The 12,003-nt window shown below is 46.9% G+C and overlaps 1 protein-coding gene across 2 annotated transcripts in view; it reads right to left on the reverse strand.

Moving 5' to 3' along the window:
* Positions 1–6,391, reverse strand: part of GHR (growth hormone receptor) — a 185,663-nt gene extending 179,272 nt beyond the window's left edge. For both annotated transcript variants that reach the window (XM_064140354.1, XM_064140353.1), the window contains exon 1: positions 6,270–6,391. The gene's annotated coding sequence lies outside the window, so the exon portion shown is untranslated. The remainder of the gene's footprint in view (positions 1–6,269) is intronic.
* Positions 6,392–12,003: the final 5,612 nt, after the last annotated feature.

Here is a 12,003-nt window from a genome sequence, read left to right on the forward strand (position 1 = left end):
CCACAAAAGGAGTTGTTCAGCTGTATCAGGTTGTGGAGATGAAGCACATAGAGATTAAAACCTAGAACCATTGCATACTGCTCAGGCACAGACATCTGTTCACACAACTAACAAAGCTACAGTTTATACTCACAGGTTACCAGCAACACAGCTCAGAAATAGACTGGAATACAGAGGATGTCCACTTGGATTTGCATCAACCCAGCATAGAATCATAGAATCAGTCAGGGTTGGAAGAGACCCCAAGGATCATCAAGTTCCAGCCTCCCTTCTAGGGGGAAGGACACCTCACATTTGATCAGGTTGCCCAGAACCTCATCCAGCCTGGCCTTAAACACCTCCAGGGGTGGGAACCCCACCACTTCCGTGGGCAACTCATTCCTGGGTCTCACCACCCTCATGCTGAAGAACCTCTTCCTAACATCCAGTCTGAATCTACCCATTTCTAGCTTTGTTTCATTCCCCCCCCAGTCCTATCACTACCTGACATCCCAAAAAAATCTCTCCCCAGCTTTCCTGTTAGGCCCCCTTCAGATACCGAAAGGTCACAATAAGGTCACCTTTGGCATCTTTTCCTCTCCAGATGGAACACAGAATCAGAATCAGTCCAAACTCCCTCAGCCTGTTCTCATAGGAAAGGTGCTCCAGCCCTCTGATCACCCTTGTGGCCCTTCTCTGGTGTTTGAAGGTACAGCAGATTTTAAAGGCTAAAAATGGCAACTGGATATCTCTGCCTGGATAAGAACAGGTAAAAATACTTTTGTTCTCCCCAAATTCTAGGCTGGCCAGACTCGACCTAGCTCCACTGCAAAAGCCAGAGGACTGAGTGACTATACTGGTGTACCCGGGACCACAGTGTCACAATAGTCTGGGCTGCAAGCCAAAAGACAGTGAGCGTGGTGCTGGAACAGCTCCCAATAATAACGTCAGGATTTGATCTTTTTCCTCCAGCTTTTACCAAATCTCTTTTTCTCCTGAGGCAGCAAAACTTCAAAATGAATTTAAGTGCCTGAACGATGTGACATGACAGTTGTTATTAGTAATCTATTTCCAACTACCCCTCAGAGTTGTGTTAGCTGCTGACAAACCTGTATTGCACAGAATTACTCCACAGAGCATCTGAAATATTACTTTGTGTTTGGACTGACTACTTACAAACTGAGTCTGAAGATTGTGATGGATTTATGATAGTATTTAAATAGTTTCTGAAGTCCTAAAAGTTAATTAACTCCATCTCTGTTATTGTCCAGCGTTTAAATGGTACCCAAATGCAATGGATAAATGATACTTATGTCTTAATATATCATGTTTGCTCTAAGCAGTAAGCTTATTAAGAGTCAGAAATCTTCCACCTTAATGACCATTAAACTGATTAAGTATCTTCTCTTTGCACATTCTGAGTTTAGATTCCCACAATATGCACCCGCTTTAGGTAGTCAACTCTGCTTGATGCACAGGCCTAACAGGTCTATCGCTGTAATACCCCAATGCTGTGTGTTTATCTAAATGGCTACAGAAATGGGAAGATGGGAAAGCAAAACTCCACTTCTCAGCAGAATAAACACAGCACCTGTTCCTCTCTCAACGCAGGATTAAAATTCTCTGCCAAATCATAGAATCAAACACGTTGGAGACCTCCAAGATCATCCAGTCCAACCTAGCACCCAGCCCTAGCCAATCAACCAGACCATGGCACTAAGTGCCTCAGCCAGGCTTTGCTTCAACACCTCCAGGGACAGTGCCTCCACCGCCACCCTGGGCAGCCCATTCCAATGCCAATCACTCTCTCTGTGAAGAACTTCCTAACAACATCCAGCCTAGACCTCCCTCAGCACAACTTGAGACTGTGTCCCCTTATTCTGTTGCTGGTTGCCTGGGAAAAGTGGCCACCCCCCACCTGGCTACAGCCTCCCTTCAGATAGTTGTAGACAGCAATGAGGTCACCCCTGAGCCTCCTCCAGGCTAAACAACCCCCAGCTCCCTCAGCCTCTCCTCATAGGGTTTGTGTTCCCAGCCCCTCGCCAGCTTTGTTGCCCTTCTCTGTACACATTCCAGCACCTCAACATCTCTCTTGAATTGAGGAGCCCAGAACTGGACACAGCACTCAAGGTGTGGCCTGACCAGTGCTGAGTACAGGGGAAGAATAACCTCCCTTGTCCTGTAGGCCACACTGTTCCTGATGCAGGGCAGGATGCCATTGGCTCTCCTGGCCACCTGGGCACACTGCTGGCTCTTCTTCAGCTACAGTCTACCAGTACCCCCAGATTCCTTTCCTCCTGGCTGCTTTCCAGCCACTCTGTCCCCAGCCTGCAGCACTGTTTGGGGTTGCTGTGGACAAAGTGCATAACCCTGCACTTGGCCTTGTTCAGTCTCATCCCATTGGCCTCTGCCCACCCATCCAGCCTGTCCAGGTTCCTCAGCAGGGCTCTTCTACCCTCCAACAGCTCCACACCTTCTCCTAGCTTGGTGTCCTCTGCAAACTTCCTGATGCTGGACTCAATCCCCTTGTCCAGATCATCAATAAAGATATTTAACAGGACTGCATATCCTCCCATCAGTGTTCCTCGCAGTTATAGAAACATAGGATCAGTCAGGATTGGAAGGGACCACAAGGATCAGCGTTCTCCATGCAGCCCTGTATGACCTTCCCACGTATGACTGTGATTCCATGCAGTGGATCCCTGCCACAAAACACCATTGCTAGTTTAAACATACAGGAGGGCAGCAGACTGACTCAAGACTTATATAACTGAGCATGATTTAGACTATATAGGTGTCAGTGGGCTTTCTGGAAAGTCAAAAGGCTAACAGAAACGCGATTAACGCCATAAGTTTGATGAGCATGGCAGATGGTGTTTTGAAGCTCAAAAATGCTTGAATTTCACTACAAGCCCTCAGTTAATGACTACCTGAGTAAAAAATGAAGTGGGTCAACCTTACCCTGAAAGGTTACTCTGAACCGAGTGCCTGTGCACATGCATTCATGCATTTAATAAAAGCATCCCATGAATCAGTGACCATTGCTGCCTGAACCACTGAGACTGTCACTCTCCAGCAGTTACCTCCTCACTATCAATAATGCAAATTGTCCTTTACATCCTCACAACACTGTACCTCTGAAATGACTAGCAAACATCAAGGAGCTGCCTTATTTAGGTAAGACATCAAACCACCCTGTTGCAAACTATGCTGTTACCCTGAAGTGCTTCTTAAGTTACATGTTAATACAACTAACAAAATCCAGGAGTTCCTGCTAATTACTTTCTTTTCAACAGAATACCTGCTTTCTAAAGGTCAGTAAAATATCACACTTAAATGCACTTTCATTTCATAATCTGTAGTAAGCAGGATATAGACAACATCCATCTCTGTCAAGAAATATCCTTCCCAATTTACTGGCAAAAAACATGTGTCATGCACTGAGAACCAGATCTTTGGTATGAGGATGCTTGAGACATCTCTCACAAATTAAAATGATGTGCAAATAAACACCCACAATGTACAAAGAACGCAAACTGGGATTGTAATATGACACAAAAAGATTTCCTAGTGAAAAACAATTTGAGCACAAAGTGTTCCTTCAAGTCCTGACATAAATCTGTTCCTGTCAAGCTACTATCTCCTACATCTGCCTTCAGCACAATTGTAGCAGCAGCAGCACCAGCTCTGCCTGCTTTCCTTATACACTGTCTCTTTTGAAGAACTACCATCCCAGCCCGGCTCAGCCAAAGATTCAGCTTCCCATCTGATAAATATTTGGTGACAAAAATAAGGAAGATCCTTTCAGTTAAAACTGACTCTTTCACGAGCACATCATTTAAAGAATCACAAGCAGCCTGAGCAGACAAAGGATTACACTGCCAGTATCTTTGCCCATCCTCTCCCTACAAACTATTTCCTCTTGTTAATCTTATAATTTTTAATTATTTGCAATGCTTTTAAAATATTTTGACATCTACCTTGAAACTGCAAGAGCTTCAGCTAGGCTGAATGATAATGTTGAACTTTTTGTTGTTGTTGTTGCTTGTTTTAATATTCACAGCTTCTACTTTGTCCACTGAAACCTGCTATTTCAAATGAGATACACAACGCTGTATTTATTCAGCTCCATGTTTCTGTTAGTAGTGGAAAATAAGTACTGACTTTGACTAAAAAACTCTGCTGAAAAAGAAAGCTCCACTTGATCAGGGCAAGGCTACATGTAGTTTACACACACATTAACAGAAATGTACATACAGTCAAGGTAAAGAGACACTGTTCAGTGAAAACTACACTCTAAAATAATGAGTAAGCATTTCACTTTCTCAGTCATCAGATGATGGGAAAAAAAGAAAGGTATCAACCCAGAAACAGAGGAATTGCCACGAAATATTTGTTTTAGCTTTCTCTTCCAGAAACAGGCACAGGAGGTCACATACAGCAGCACACACTACCTCCATTAGTTAAAATGTGCAGAATCAAGCTCCTTACATCTCCTTGGCTCACTCAGCAATGAACAATGCTCACTCTAGGAGCAGTGCTGCTGGGCTGTAGAGTTCTGCCTCTGTAGAGTCCCCAGGTTTATACATTTGCATGGTGCTGCACTGTACTGTGCAGATACATCAATTGCAGGAAAGAATGAAACAGCCTACGATAATGAATGCAATGCTTGACCACATTTGGTCAAGGATATACCTCAAAAAACAATGCTTCTAAATTATTTGGGGATTATCTATGGCTTCTGTATACACCAAGTTTCTGCTGTTATTTTAATCTATTTAGTAAAAATAACACTACTGTCTACTGGAAACACTAGAAATTACTCCTCAGATGAATTGCAAACTGTCTTGTAAGCTCTTTTGAATTATTAGAGCATGATAACGTTCTGAATTAACACAGAAAGTGGCAATTCTAGCAACACAAGACTTAGATGTGGTGAAGACGAAAGACATCACATTCCTATTTAAACGTTTCAAGCTGTCTGAAAAACTTTCAGTAATGCTTTTATTTATCACTCTATGGTGCCACATCTCAACTGTAATCTACTCTAATCTCAACATCTGAAATACTACCTTTTAAGTAACTACCAGTATTTAGATAAATTTTATCCAATTTCCATATATTTATTCTATTCACAAGCCTATTTCAAACACTGAAGCGATCAACCGAGACTATGCTACAGCAGTCTTTCAGGTTTAATTTACGCACCTCTTTGCCTGGAAACAACTTCAGTTTTTCCCTATCGGTACACACTTGCCTAAAGCATTTATAAAACGGGATTCACCTTGAGCAGTGGGCTACGTTCTCTTTAATTGCAGGAATCTTATTTCCGATTTAACCACTAACTGATCAAAGATGTGCGAGTATTGCAGTTGCTACGCTAGGGAGGAAAGTGAAGCTGTGACTCAACACAGCGCGTTAACAATACGCTAGATTCTGAACAAGATACACAGCACTCGAGAAAAGACGCGTAACTAACACACTTTTACACACCTGATCTCTCAAATTAACGCCGTGAAACTCTGCAACGAAAGTCCCTAACGACGCTGCTGTGGGACAACGTCGGCTATTCCTCTGCCGTAACCTCCTCGGCTGTGTCTACTTCTGCTCGGAGGATGTGCACCACGCTTTCAACAATATTCTCTGCAGTTGTTTTCCTGTGCAATACTTACATCAGACCGCACACAACGAAATGCAATCAATTACAGATGGCACGTAAAGTTAAAAAAAGGAGGGGAACGCCATACAGACACACGCTGTACGATCTGAAATAAACCGCACGGAGGAGAAACTCCCATCAGGTCCACTACGGCCGGAGAGCCGAAGACGCTGGCAGCTTATCTTGCCTTTTCGCTCTCCTTTTTACAGAAAAGGTTTCCCTGAAGAAAACTGCTTCGCTAGACTTCCAAGGCTAGGTCTCCCTTCCTCATCATCCCCCTTCGTCGCCCACGACACGCGGGGTCAGAAAACTTTCTGCCCCATCGCCTGTCCCTGCCAGCCGTCCCACCCGCGGCTCAGCGGCCGGAGCTGACGCTCGCTGACACGGCCCGGCTCCGCCTGCCCCAGCTCCCCAAGGGGCTCCGACATCGTCTGGGGCCACGGGGGCTGTGCACAAACACCTCGACGAGCCCCAGGCGAGCACCGGGTGCAGGCGAATTCCGAAGACAGATGGGAGCCCGACCCTGGCCCGCCACCGTCACCAGGTCTTGGGGGCGAGGAAGCCGCCCCGCGGCCGTCCCCCGCGAAAGGCGGCCAGCGGGAGAGGCGCGGAGCCGCCGCCCGCTACTCACCAACTCGCTCAGAAACTTCCCCCAAGTTTCGGCAGCTCGGCGGGCGCGAGGCCCCCGGCGGACGCCGGCACCATGGGAGCGCCTCAGCGAGCGGCCGCCGCGGCGGCAGCACCGCCGGGCATCGCACTCCCTCCGCCCGCGGCCAGCCCCCAACTTCTGAGGCAGCGACGGCCGACAGCAGCGAGCGACAACGACCAAGAGCGGGGCTGAACCCGCACCCCTCCCGCGGGGCGGGGCGGGGCGGCGGTCAGGCCGGGGCGGGAGGCGGCGAGGAGCGCAGCCCACCGTCCCGCCCCGCACGCCCCGCCTCCGCCCTCCCGCCTCCGGTCGCGACAGCAGCGGCAGCGCTGGCTGTGCTTGCCGCCGCCTTACCGTGCCCGCTGCGCGCTTGGCCTGCCTGCTGGACCGCAGGGAGCTCAGCGGCCGCGCCGCCCCCGCCTCCCCCTCTTCCTCCTCCTCCTTTGGCCACCGCGTCCCGCTTGGCTCTCCTCCAGCCCGCCCGCCCACCGCGGGCAGGAGAGGGTCAGGGAGTGGGCCCGGCTGAGCGCCAGGCGAACATGTCTGGTGGGGCGGGGCGCCTGGGCGCGCCGCCGGGAGCACGACTCGCTGCCCGGCCGCCCCGCGGCCGCAGCCGGTGCATGTCGCTTTCGTTGCGCCGCGGGGCTCCGGCTGAGGGTAAGCCGACGACTCCTGCCGTTTATCCCGCTGCTGACGAGCGCCGCCAACTCTCCCGGGACCCCAGCTTCGCGCAGCGGGCCCAGGGGCTGCGCGGAAGCGTTATCCGCTCCTTCCGAGTGGCTGCCGCTGACATTCCCTCAGTAGCAGCCCCGGTTCCTGGCCCCGGCGTGTGCCCGCTAAGAGCGTGGCTGGCGCCGGGGTTTATTGCCAGGAAGACGATGAATGCGATTTTAGGGGCTGCGAGGTGGAAGTGAGTGGCACCGAAGGGCTGAAAGTACAGCCATGGGCACTTTTCCTCGACCAGGTGTGCGGCCGAGCAGGTGTAGGGCTTGTGAGCACAGACCTGAGCTGCAGCAAAAAGGAGAGCAATTACTTGGCCTTCTTTTAGAATAATCAAGCTATTTTTTGAGAAATACGTTAGGAAGGAAAACAAAAATTAGCAGTGTCATCAAATTATTCACGCTGAAAAAACACCAGAACCAGTCTCGTGTGCACAAAGGTGACGCCAGTAGTGACCTACCGATCTTTAGGGCTTTTGCAGCACTGTAGAAATCACAGAATCAACCAGGTTGGAAGAGACCTCCAAGATCATGCAGTCCAACCCCCGCCACCACTGTCTGGGCTCACTTCCCAGTGCTCTCAGCCCCGTGCTGGCTCAGCAGCTCATCAGAGGTGGGACAACAGCCATAGGAGCCAGTGTTGTAAGAGTTTCACAATCATCTGGTAAGCCGCGATGCAAAACCTCCTAAACTAACCTGAAATAAAGGGAATTGTGGCTCACCCGAGTTCCCTGCTGAAGTTCAATGACTATGAATGTAAAGGTTGTTGGCTTACAGCGGCCATGGATGGCACAGTTGTGGCACTTTGCTCCATTGGTGCTGCCCTTCGCTAGTTCATGTGCCACAAGCTGTGCAACTGACTGCTGCTTCAGCTAGCTGGTGTGCCCTAAAGACTGACCTGCAAACAGCAAGTGATGAGTTCTCAGCTGGACTGTCAGTCCGGGCTATCTGCCTGCATATTCCCATGAGTGTCACCAGAACACTCTGGTGTCTTTGCCTTTTCCTCGTTTGAAGAAATCACAGAAGCAGAGCTCTATGTTCTTTCACTGGTGTCAGGCAGTATCATGGCCTTTTCTTTCGTGTGTGTGCAAAGGACATTAAGTTTCAGTTCTCACTGCTGTTTAGAGGGTTCGTGTCCACATCACTCAGATTATGTCTGTGCAAAACTGGTGGGTGCTCCTCAGGCCTTTTTTATTCTTACCTCCTACTGAAAAAGCTGTGGCAGAGCACAATGAATAACTTAGTGGGTTAGAAGTTGGAACGACAAAACCCATCCTAACTCGGTATCTTTGTGGTCGGAGCACTGCATTAAGAGAGGATACCTTGTATTCCAGCTCCAGAGATTCTGTTTGTTTAATACAACATTCCTGTAAAATAGTGAGGTCCGAGATGACTACAAACTATTTTGTATTGGCGAGGTAACAATGAGAGTTGGACACCTTGATTACAACATGGATGAAGCAGAGAAAATAAATTGCTGCTCCCTCATTATGTGTATGAATAAACATAGATCATAATAAACTCGCAGATGTGTTCAATAATTTAGATGTATGCCTTTATGGACTTTCTGTATCCTGGGTAATGCTTCATGCTTCTCTATGTGGCAGGTGGTAAAGGGATTAATGTCAGTCAGTTCACTTCCAACAAGACCAGGTTCAGAAAAAGCAGCTGAAGTAATTTTGAATCAGCAAGCATGTGAGGGTGTGGATGTGGCAAGGAAGTCAGGGTGTGGGCAGAGGTTGCTTTGGGGTCCTGGCTTGGGATAGCAGAGGGGGTTTGAGTGGTTAAAGGTCATCAATATACGGGTAAGAGAGCATTGAAAGTTTGTGCAATAGATTCCCTGAAGTTAGAAAACAAGATAATTTGAGCAATCTTCTCAAGAATTAGGGCTTCACCCCTAGATTAGCTTTGAAGCTTTCACAGTCTGCAGCTAGCCCTGGAGCTATGAAAGCTGAGAGCATGATGTTAGGTGTCTGTAGATAAATATTTAGAATTTTCTTCTTCGCTCTAACCCAAGTAAATGACACAAAAATTAGTAAGTGATTTCTGGAAAGACAGAAAGAATGGGAGGGAGGTAAGGAGAAAAAAAGAAAAAGGCGTCTTTCTTCTAAGAAATAACTCCTCACTGGAGGATTTGGAAGGTGTTGTATTTATTCTGTACTGCTAGTCAGTGGTAGTGTTTTAGCTATCAACAGATACAAACTTCAGAGTATTTCCGTTTGCGATCTTATAAGGCATGAATCTTAAATTTAGCTTAGTAACAATATAGGAATTTCTTATATCTGTTTAAAAAATTCTACTTTTCAAGCTGTGTCTGATTTCATATATGCCTGTGCACTTTATTTTCTCATTTACACTGTATCACTACTCTTCCAAGCTCTCTTCAGTCCCTTTATAAAGCCTCGAAAAGCAAGTCTGGCTTGAGTACTCTCAGTGAAGAAGTTTGAATTGTGGCTGTTTCTTCTGATGTGATATCTAATAATACCAACACCAGCTAATATAAGCACTCTTTCCCTCTAGTGAAAATCCTCTCTGAGTGTGATGCTCTGGACCTTGGCACAGAGGATGAAGCAATGTCTGAATCACGTTTATGTCTTCTGTTTATTGTAGCGTATACCATGTTTATCAACAGGGTGTCAGACAGGGTTCCAACAGTTCAGTTCATAATCTTGATCTGGAAGAGATTCCTTCACTTTAAAGTAGCTGCAGCTAGTGGACATTGTATGAGGATTGGCAGTAATTTCTGCAGGGCTAGCTGTGAATGCCTAGTGAAAGCACTGGCTTAAGTCTGTGCTTGTACAGCATAAAAAAAGCTGTACTGGTAAAACCTTACACCAGCTAAACTCTGTTTACTTGGTTTACAAGACAGTGGTTTCCTACTGTTAGCAAGAGCTGTCTTAATATGTGCTTTTCTAGATCGGTGTAAAGTGATCCACACTCAGAGTCCATGCTAGAAAATAAGTGTTTCTTTGGCTAGTAGATTTTATACTGGAAGGCAAGAAATTGACTTTTGTTGTTGTTGCCAGTGATGTGGTACAAAATGCATCCTTAGCTGATACTGCTCTACCTGTGGAGCTTTTGGGCAAGGCCTGAGACTCTGAGGACTAATCTGAGTAGTTCAAAATCCCATTTAGTTTGTAGTTTGAGTGTGAATGTGTTTCTTAGAGGTGCTACTTACATTAAGCTGTAAATTCAGGCTTTGTTTTTCAAGACTGCTTGAAAAACTTTGAGAGACATTAGATCAAGATACTGATCATATTCTTCATTCTTGGCTGCAGCTTAAATCTCTGGTTTTGTCTGTTTCCTTTGATTTTCATTTAACACGATCACAGAATAGCAGCAAAATTCATCTTGGAAGGGACCTTAGGAGCTCTGCAGTCCAACCTCCTGCTTACTGCAGGAAGAGGTCAAACCTTGTTCATAGGATCATCATAGGATGTCGCAGAGGGATATTCTGTCGCCTACGCCAATTGTGGTGGAGGGGAGAAATTAATTGATGCGAGATAATATTCTATAAAAATATCTATTTATTAAACTCAATATTCTGAACACTCGCCACCCCCAACCACTGTATTTAATATTAAAAGGATTCTACATGGTTATGGAAGACCTTCTAGGAATATATCAACAGTAACTTGTTATTAACTAGCAAACAATTCAAAGTATAGAGAGGATTTTTCCCTGCGGCTTAATGCAGCTTGGGGTCTATATACTATTCGCCCAGCAGAGTGGACTGAAAACTCTTTCTGCTCTGTGGCAGAGGCAATAGAAATTACAGAGACATGAAAGCATTCACTTACAAGTTTTGATTAATTATCAATCACCCTCTGGGGCTATGTCACAGCCTAATACTAGTGTCCAGGCTTCAGGAGAGCTTTGCCTGTGGACTTCGAGGCTGGAATCCTCCCAGCTTGAGGGTAAAGGAGAATCTTCCCGGCTTGAGGGGAAATGACTGTTTCTGACCTTGTGCTGCTGGCTTCTTCTTCTAGATGCTCTGTCCATGGATTCTTAGGAGCTTCAGGTGCAGAGGGAGTACATCCCGTGCAGTCTGAGCACGGTCTCATGCTGGCTAGCAGGCCAATAGCATGCGGACAAGTGGAATCTGCTCCTGGTTAACTCTGCGGCAATGGCACTTACCAGGCAGTGATAGGGCAGCAGGAATGCAATAGGGTGCACGGCTGCATGGGAGTCTGAGCTCCGTAGGTAAAGGTAGGCAATACAGGATCTGGTCCTGATAACTCACTGCAGTGGCTTGCAAGTGTGCACAGCTGGCTGGGAGTCTATGGGGTCCACATATATACAGGCAGGCTTAAGTGAGCTCTGCAAGTGAGTATGCAGGCAGGCAAGCAATGCGGAGAGTCTGAGCATGTTGTTTACCTGTGTGCCTCTATTTATCAAATGTGGGCCAAGATTAATGGCCCCTTGGCCACTAGAATGACCAATCAGGTTGGCAGTTAGCCAAACCTTACCGTAACAGGCAAAAGCCACAGGCCTGGACTTTCCAAATGTGGTGAACACACAGGCTAGCACCCGGGAAGCGTGAGCTGGGCTGCATCTTGAGACAACCCATTCCACTACCACATTGTTCTCATAGGAAAAAGAAAAGTTTTCTTCTCCAGTCTGAATTTCTCTTTTCAACTTCTCATTATCTCTTCTCCTGCTACCATGTGCTGCTCTCAATGACCTACTTGTAGGGAGGAGAAAGCTGCTTTCAGGTGATTCCAAAGTCTCCTCTAGTCCAGCCTGAAACAGCCCTGTCCTTGACCTTTCCCTTACAGGACTGATGCTCCAACATTTGAGTATCCTGGTGGTCCTCCACTGAAGTTGATCCACTTTGCCAGTATCTCTCTTACTGGGAGGAGGAAAAGTGCAATAGACAATGCATCATCTCATGACTGCCAAGTGAAAGAGAATAATCACTTCTCTTGATCTCCTGGCTGTACTCCTATTCACATAGCCCATTACACCTGTTGGCCTTCACTGCTGCTGAGGCACAC

Source organism: Pogoniulus pusillus, chromosome Z (genome assembly GCF_015220805.1).
Source record: "Pogoniulus pusillus isolate bPogPus1 chromosome Z, bPogPus1.pri, whole genome shotgun sequence".
In the NCBI taxonomy this organism is placed as follows: domain Eukaryota; kingdom Metazoa; phylum Chordata; class Aves; order Piciformes; family Lybiidae; genus Pogoniulus; species Pogoniulus pusillus.